Below are 6,255 nucleotides of genomic sequence, written 5' to 3'. Positions count from 1 at the left end.
ATGTGATTGTGCATTCTGTTCAAGTATCGCTTTGGTCCATTCGGAGAGAAAGAAACCTCGGAATTTCTCGTTGCTCTGAGCTACTCTCCCAATACTCTCTCACGTACATTGATGACTTCTGTCAGCAAAAGATATTCATGCCTTAGTTTTGAAGTCGATCCGCCGACTGTCGATTAACAAGGCTAATTTCAGAAAACGCCGCACTTTCCTATAACATCAGATAAAGCTGGTTAAACTGAGGCGCTCCCTTAAATAGGGGTTCTCGTAAGTCAAATCCACATTGAAAAAATCTCCGCAAATGGAGGACGTACGAGAACTTGAACGAAACCGTCGTCTACTAAAACGTTAAGAAAAATCCAAACGAGAGTTATTTGATAAATAATAGACAATAATAATAAAAATAATAATATTTATCATAGTAACATTATAATGTTAATTCAAGACACAAACGAATAGAAAAGTTTTCGCCGGTCAAATGAATGGGTAGATACCACTAGTTATCTACAGTATGGATTTTGAGAGATGGAACTACAGTTTTGTTTTGCTTTTAAGCAGAGTATGAGAGACTGCGATTGTTCTATCCACTAAGAAACAACGATAACTATAATTTTATATGGCATTGGTTAGCCGGCTAACGACCATAATAGGCCTATTGCACATGTAATGATTAAAAGAGTGAAACAGTAGCGTAAGCGGTGTGGAGTCCAGCCTGAACAGTAAGGATTTGTTGTTGTCATATTGTGCAGGTGAGAGCAACAATCGGATACCAATGTTATGATTGTATGGTCAGAAGAGGCATGGTGTTGTAGAATCCTTTTGCTTGAATTTCTTGGGGCGACTCATTCGGTAGTGATGAGCAGATCTCTCTAAAAAGATCGTATATTATATTTAAACCCAGATCCAAACACTCTGCCACGCTTAACAACATATGGGCCCATAGACAAGTGTAAATTTTCATACTTCCTAAATAAGTATGAAAAAACCATTGAAATTTTATCATCTATGGAAATTATATAATCTGTAATTATGTCCTAATTAAGCCCAGCAACTAATTTAAATCCAGCTGAAGTGTCAGCTCTCCTGTAGGCTCCTATAGGTTCGAACGCGACAGGCTTCCTATTCATTAAGTCGAACAGTATGACACTTTACTAGTGCACTCATGTATTTGGATTGCACGTTCCTCAGTGGATTCAAACAAGAGAGGGTGATTGTTAGCTTGACTGGTCACATTGCTGTTACAATCTAGATGTTCCGCAAAAACCATCTATTGTCCTCGTTGTATATTTTCGTAGCGCTGTATCATTGAAAGGGACCTTCGATACTTCGAGGTCAAGTGTTTTTATAGTCATCGCAATTCATGGTCTAGGACATTGGGAACTGTGTGTGTCTTGTTCCGTTATTGTAATAGCAATTCGTTGTCATCAATTACAGCTCCCTCACATCGAGCTAATTGCATCATCAATCCTTTTGTTGTTATTATTTTACGTGTGTATTGGGTATACACAGATTGCACCAGAATAGAACTATAAATTGTTGCATGATGCTTTCATCACTCTATTATTAGTTGACCTTCAGTAGTTCGATCGCGTTTATTTTAATCGTTAGGCACAATCGAGTCCAGTCGTCCACGGGAGTCGCACTAGATAAGTCGCAAACATCGATGCAAGGGAAGAAACAGGGCAGGAGAATAAACAAGAGACTAACCCGAACCAGAGATTTTCTGTCTTTTTGGTTTTCCGTCACCTAACCGCGGGTAGCACTGATCCAGCGCCAGCAGAAGACTCATCAACCGCCCGTTCTACCTCCGTGGAACGTTGACAGAGTATAAGAAAAGCTCCCAATCCCTAGATCGTAGTAGGGTTTGAAAGTAGGTGTATATCACTTTTGTCGCTTGCGTCAGATTTGACGCTAGACCTTTTCTTCTAGTTTTTCTCTATTTGCGTATGAGATTACCGTTGATGGATCAACCTATTTTGGGTTCACCAGTTGCATCTCCAGCTGTTACATTATAGAATGAAACGGGTATGTTCGTTTAATGGTCGATGATTTGCTGTCGGGGGTCATTTACCGAGCCGAAATGAGAAAGGGAAATTTACTTACTGAATGAAAACTTTCATACAAACAAAGCGGAAGTGTTGTGCATTCAGATATGTTATTGTTTATACATCCAGGCAAACTGCAGCTGTAGAAAGCTCGCCGACATGTTTACATAACAACCTTTCGTATATTGAAGAGAAGATAGTTGTGGACAACAACACGGGGGTTCAGCATGGAACATCTGATGGTTATTGTCGACGGTTATTGTGTAAAGAAGACTACGTGTATGTAGATTGCGAAGTTGATGAATAATTTTTCATGTACCTTTCAATGACGAGCGTCACGCGAAATGTTTCGCGCTAACCTAAACCGTAAATATACAATATCGGAACCCAGGCGTCGTACAGAATGATTATGATTACGGTCACAAAACGTTTCGCTCGATTTACATTGGAGAGCAGTGTTAGCTTCGAATCTTCAAGAGTTGCACGCGAAAATTCATATACTGCTAACAGGTATCACAGAACATCTCGGCTAACATTTTAGAAGCTTTTGGTAACTAACTAAATAAATATTGTATAAAACTGTCAAAAAATGTATGTTAATCTTAACGAAATATTTACCATACCCAAATGGTGATGTCACCTTCTGTCTCTATAGCGTAATCGTTTTATATGCGTTCTTTCAAACTATACCATGAAAACATCGAATACTTTCAGTTCTAGTACTAACTTTATACCTCGTATTTTGCTTTTCAGCCCACTTATTACTATTAGCATAATCAGTTCAAACTACGATCAGTCTCTAACTTGTTTTTGACTTTCTTCAACAGGATCGATAAAAAGCTTATCTAGCTAAATGGATCATCTTCAGAAATGTAACAGATACATTACGCTAACGTCAAGTACATGTTTTTGTTTATGGCTAAATGCGCATATTAAACACTGTGAGCACGAGAGCTAGCCCGCTGCCACAGGAAAGTACTATTGATGATTAATAAACGCCTAAAATCTGGCGACTATCATAACGGCTTCTACGCCATTTGTACCAAACAGTAAGACGTAATAAGTTATCATGCGTTTTCTAACGAAACATATATTTCTGAAGAAAATCTTTCGTCTGTGATTATCTGATAGTATTTTGAATTTGCCCGGAGTCGTTTCTACCACCTGATCCTCACTTATAGGTAACTATAGTATCACATAAACTGTTTTCTTTTATCTACTTAAAATCATTCAGCAAGTACCTTTGTGCTCGCTAATTGAAATGCTCCAGATAGCATTACAGCAGCAATATGTGTGTACTAATAATGTTGCGTCCACACCCACAGTCTGGTCACTTTTGACACATGCGCGAAATACCTCAATATATTCTGATCTTTTGAAGCAAAGCCTAGTCTATATTACTGTATCAGCTGTGACACTGATGATAAAAACGTTTATTGTAATATCATAGAACGATTTTTTAAACATATATTGTATTGCTTCATTTTGCAGATAGTCGTTCGAGCAAGTAAAGTAACAACGATGTATGCTTACAACCGCACAGAGATCAGAAGCTACGAAAGTGTGTTATGCAAATATAAACAAATAATAAATACACAATTTTTATGTTTCCTCAGGAACCTTAAGAAGTAAAGATCGAAAGCGATATAATGTATCATGCTGAGCACCAAATGTTTACCGAAAGACAACTAACGTCTGTTGCAAAACACGTAACTATTTTTTCTTCCTCCGCGATGAATTTTTACACGACACCACAGATATACATATTTTGTTGTAGTTATCGAATAGTGTGATACGATAAACCACCAACGATATTTTCATTATTATAAGTGTATGAATCTGCATAAAATGTCTCGTGACTCGGCGCATCCATCAGGTTCGTTGGCAGTATTGGCATAGAATTTACCTAACATCATTGAAAGAATCGATGATGAAATTATTATTAATTCGTCATACCAATTTTCTGGTATGTTAACTCTTTCAGTTAGCTAATAGACTTACGCTTATAATAATTTAAATTCTACTATAACCACTAGACGAGATACACCCCGTCCAGCCTGTTTGGTTGAAATTTTCGAATGTAGTAAATTTTATACCAACGATATATACCTGCTTAAGTTAATATACACTATTTATTAACATCAAAGACAATTGTTTTTTAACGCAAGGTCAGTTACTACGTCAAACTCTATTCGATAGCAGCGCATACCCTTTTTAGGATTGTACTTTTATTATGACACTTCTATACGCCATCGGCATATCGCCCTTTAAGAGTTGTATTAACAAATATATCAAAATGTTTCTTAACTGGTAGTGAATTTCCTGTGTTATATATTCAAGTCCTTTCAATCCAACTTATTTAGATAAGGTTAACTATAACCTTTATTACTTTTAATTGAAGTTTGAAGTCTTAATTGAATATAATTTTAGAAAATTCCACTAATTGCATGCAAATATGTTTGTTCATTAAACGTACATTTTAAAACAGTTATAGGTGACGTTCGATGTTTTTCTAGGTTAACATAATTTCCATCAGCATCTTAACGAAGGTTTTTAGGGCTTAATTCTTGGTATTTTAGTATTTTTTATTGTGAAATATATAATCGGAATGTTATGACGAGCAGAGTGCTATAGATTAAGTAGGCGGTAATACGAGAAACGGTGGCCGGTTTAAACAAACGCCTTTTCCTTGCTCATTTTATTTAGAATAAACTAAATAATATTATTATTATTCCAACATTAATTACTGATCTGCAAATTTGTATTCCATACTGCACCTATGTATGGCTGCTGTCGTACGAGAAACATGAAATAGATTACTTGCAAGTTCTTTATCGTACTCTACACACAGCTAGCGTGGTGAAAATGTAAAACCACACTGGAGACTACGAAAAATATCTCTTATACCCACCAATATCAATGCATATATATGCATGACAGTAAGTGGCAATATAGTATATCCACGTTTATCTGGATCACAAGTATCGAAGTTGCATCGGTCTACCTATCTTCTTGAAATGTTCGTTTCTTTATTTAAATACACTTGCCGTATAATACATATTGAGGGCAGGGCTTGAACCAGCGGCCTGTGATACTCAGCCAAAGGTCGAACCGTCTAAACTACCGAGCTGATGGGCCTTTTTATAAATACGCAAACGCATTTTATTGTGCGCACATTGTATCCATGATACGTGTACACGATAAACCCGAACGTTGCGTATATCAATACTGGCCCATTAAAACCATAAGTCAGTTAAGTCACATTCGAATAAATGACAGAGTAGCCACTACATGCTATCGGATACGTTTCACGTATGTTTAATTCGACATGCACTACGTGCAGCAATTCCTCAACAAGCCGAATTCCAGCGTCGAATGGGTAGCACTTTCCTCTACGATTTATTTACGACGAAAATCGTCAGGGTCTTCGTGTCCGCAATCACTGCTTTTGCTTCCATCTACAGGCTTTTGTGGCTAACATTTGGAGTTATGAAAGTATGAGCTGTAACTTGCACTGGTGTCCTCTATTAGGCCTTCACTTGTTGTCACACTTTTTGCCCTCGCCCTCAAACGGCAGTGTTTACTTGGCTTGCGATCGATCACAAAGCAGTTAACGCATGCTTCTTCTGAACAAATAGACCAACTGATCAACAGAAGTCGTCATGTTTTTTCTCAGGCGTTTCAACCGTTACGACTCATCAAAGGAGGCGAACACTACCGAACTGCGTCATCTGAAAATCAATACAATGCTCAGGCTAATCCCTAGCTACTGACAACGCCATTTATCGTTGCTGATATCGATTCACGAACTTAACAAGATAATGCTGGCGTCACCTTAACTTTTTCCCAGTCATTCCTCTTATCATTGTAACCTGTTGATGCTCAGCGGCTAGTCGCTACAAATATAGTCGTAGCGTGCAGTCATATTGATGTCCGATAGCATACATTTAGATATCTAAGTTAATAATTATGAGTTTTACGGCGACAAGATATACGAAGGGCTTGGAACCACCCATCAGACTGTGCTCAGCGGAGGGAAATGCCAAAATGACAACTGCCAACAGAACTGTGCGACATGATATAATTTATATGATTATTTCTGGAATTATATTTCTACTGATATCACCTGTCTGCTAATGATAGCACAGGGTTTGAAAGTCACTTTATAACTGGAAAATAATTAGTATCCGTAGTTCAAGTATTATAACATGTT

General features: G+C 37.5%; 1 long non-coding RNA gene across 2 annotated transcripts; it reads left to right on the top strand.

Moving 5' to 3' along the window:
* The first annotated feature begins 151 nt into the window (after positions 1–151).
* On the top strand, positions 152–4,344 carry LOC111255271 (uncharacterized). 2 transcript variants are annotated; one of them, XR_015320653.1, is made up of 5 exons: positions 152–746; positions 1,606–1,867; positions 2,172–2,552; positions 2,870–3,223; positions 3,534–4,344. It is a non-coding gene; the product is annotated as an uncharacterized LOC111255271 (long non-coding RNA). The 2 variants fall into 2 exon arrangements; XR_002675397.2 differs by having other exon boundaries at positions 2,870–4,344.
* Positions 4,345–6,255: the final 1,911 nt, after the last annotated feature.

Source organism: Varroa destructor, unplaced genomic scaffold (genome assembly GCF_002443255.2).
Source record: "Varroa destructor unplaced genomic scaffold, Vdes_3.0 BEIS01000001.1, whole genome shotgun sequence".
NCBI lineage: Eukaryota > Metazoa > Arthropoda > Arachnida > Mesostigmata > Varroidae > Varroa > Varroa destructor.
Note: the sequence above shows the minus strand (reverse complement) of the source record. Positions and strands in the feature narration are given on the sequence as shown.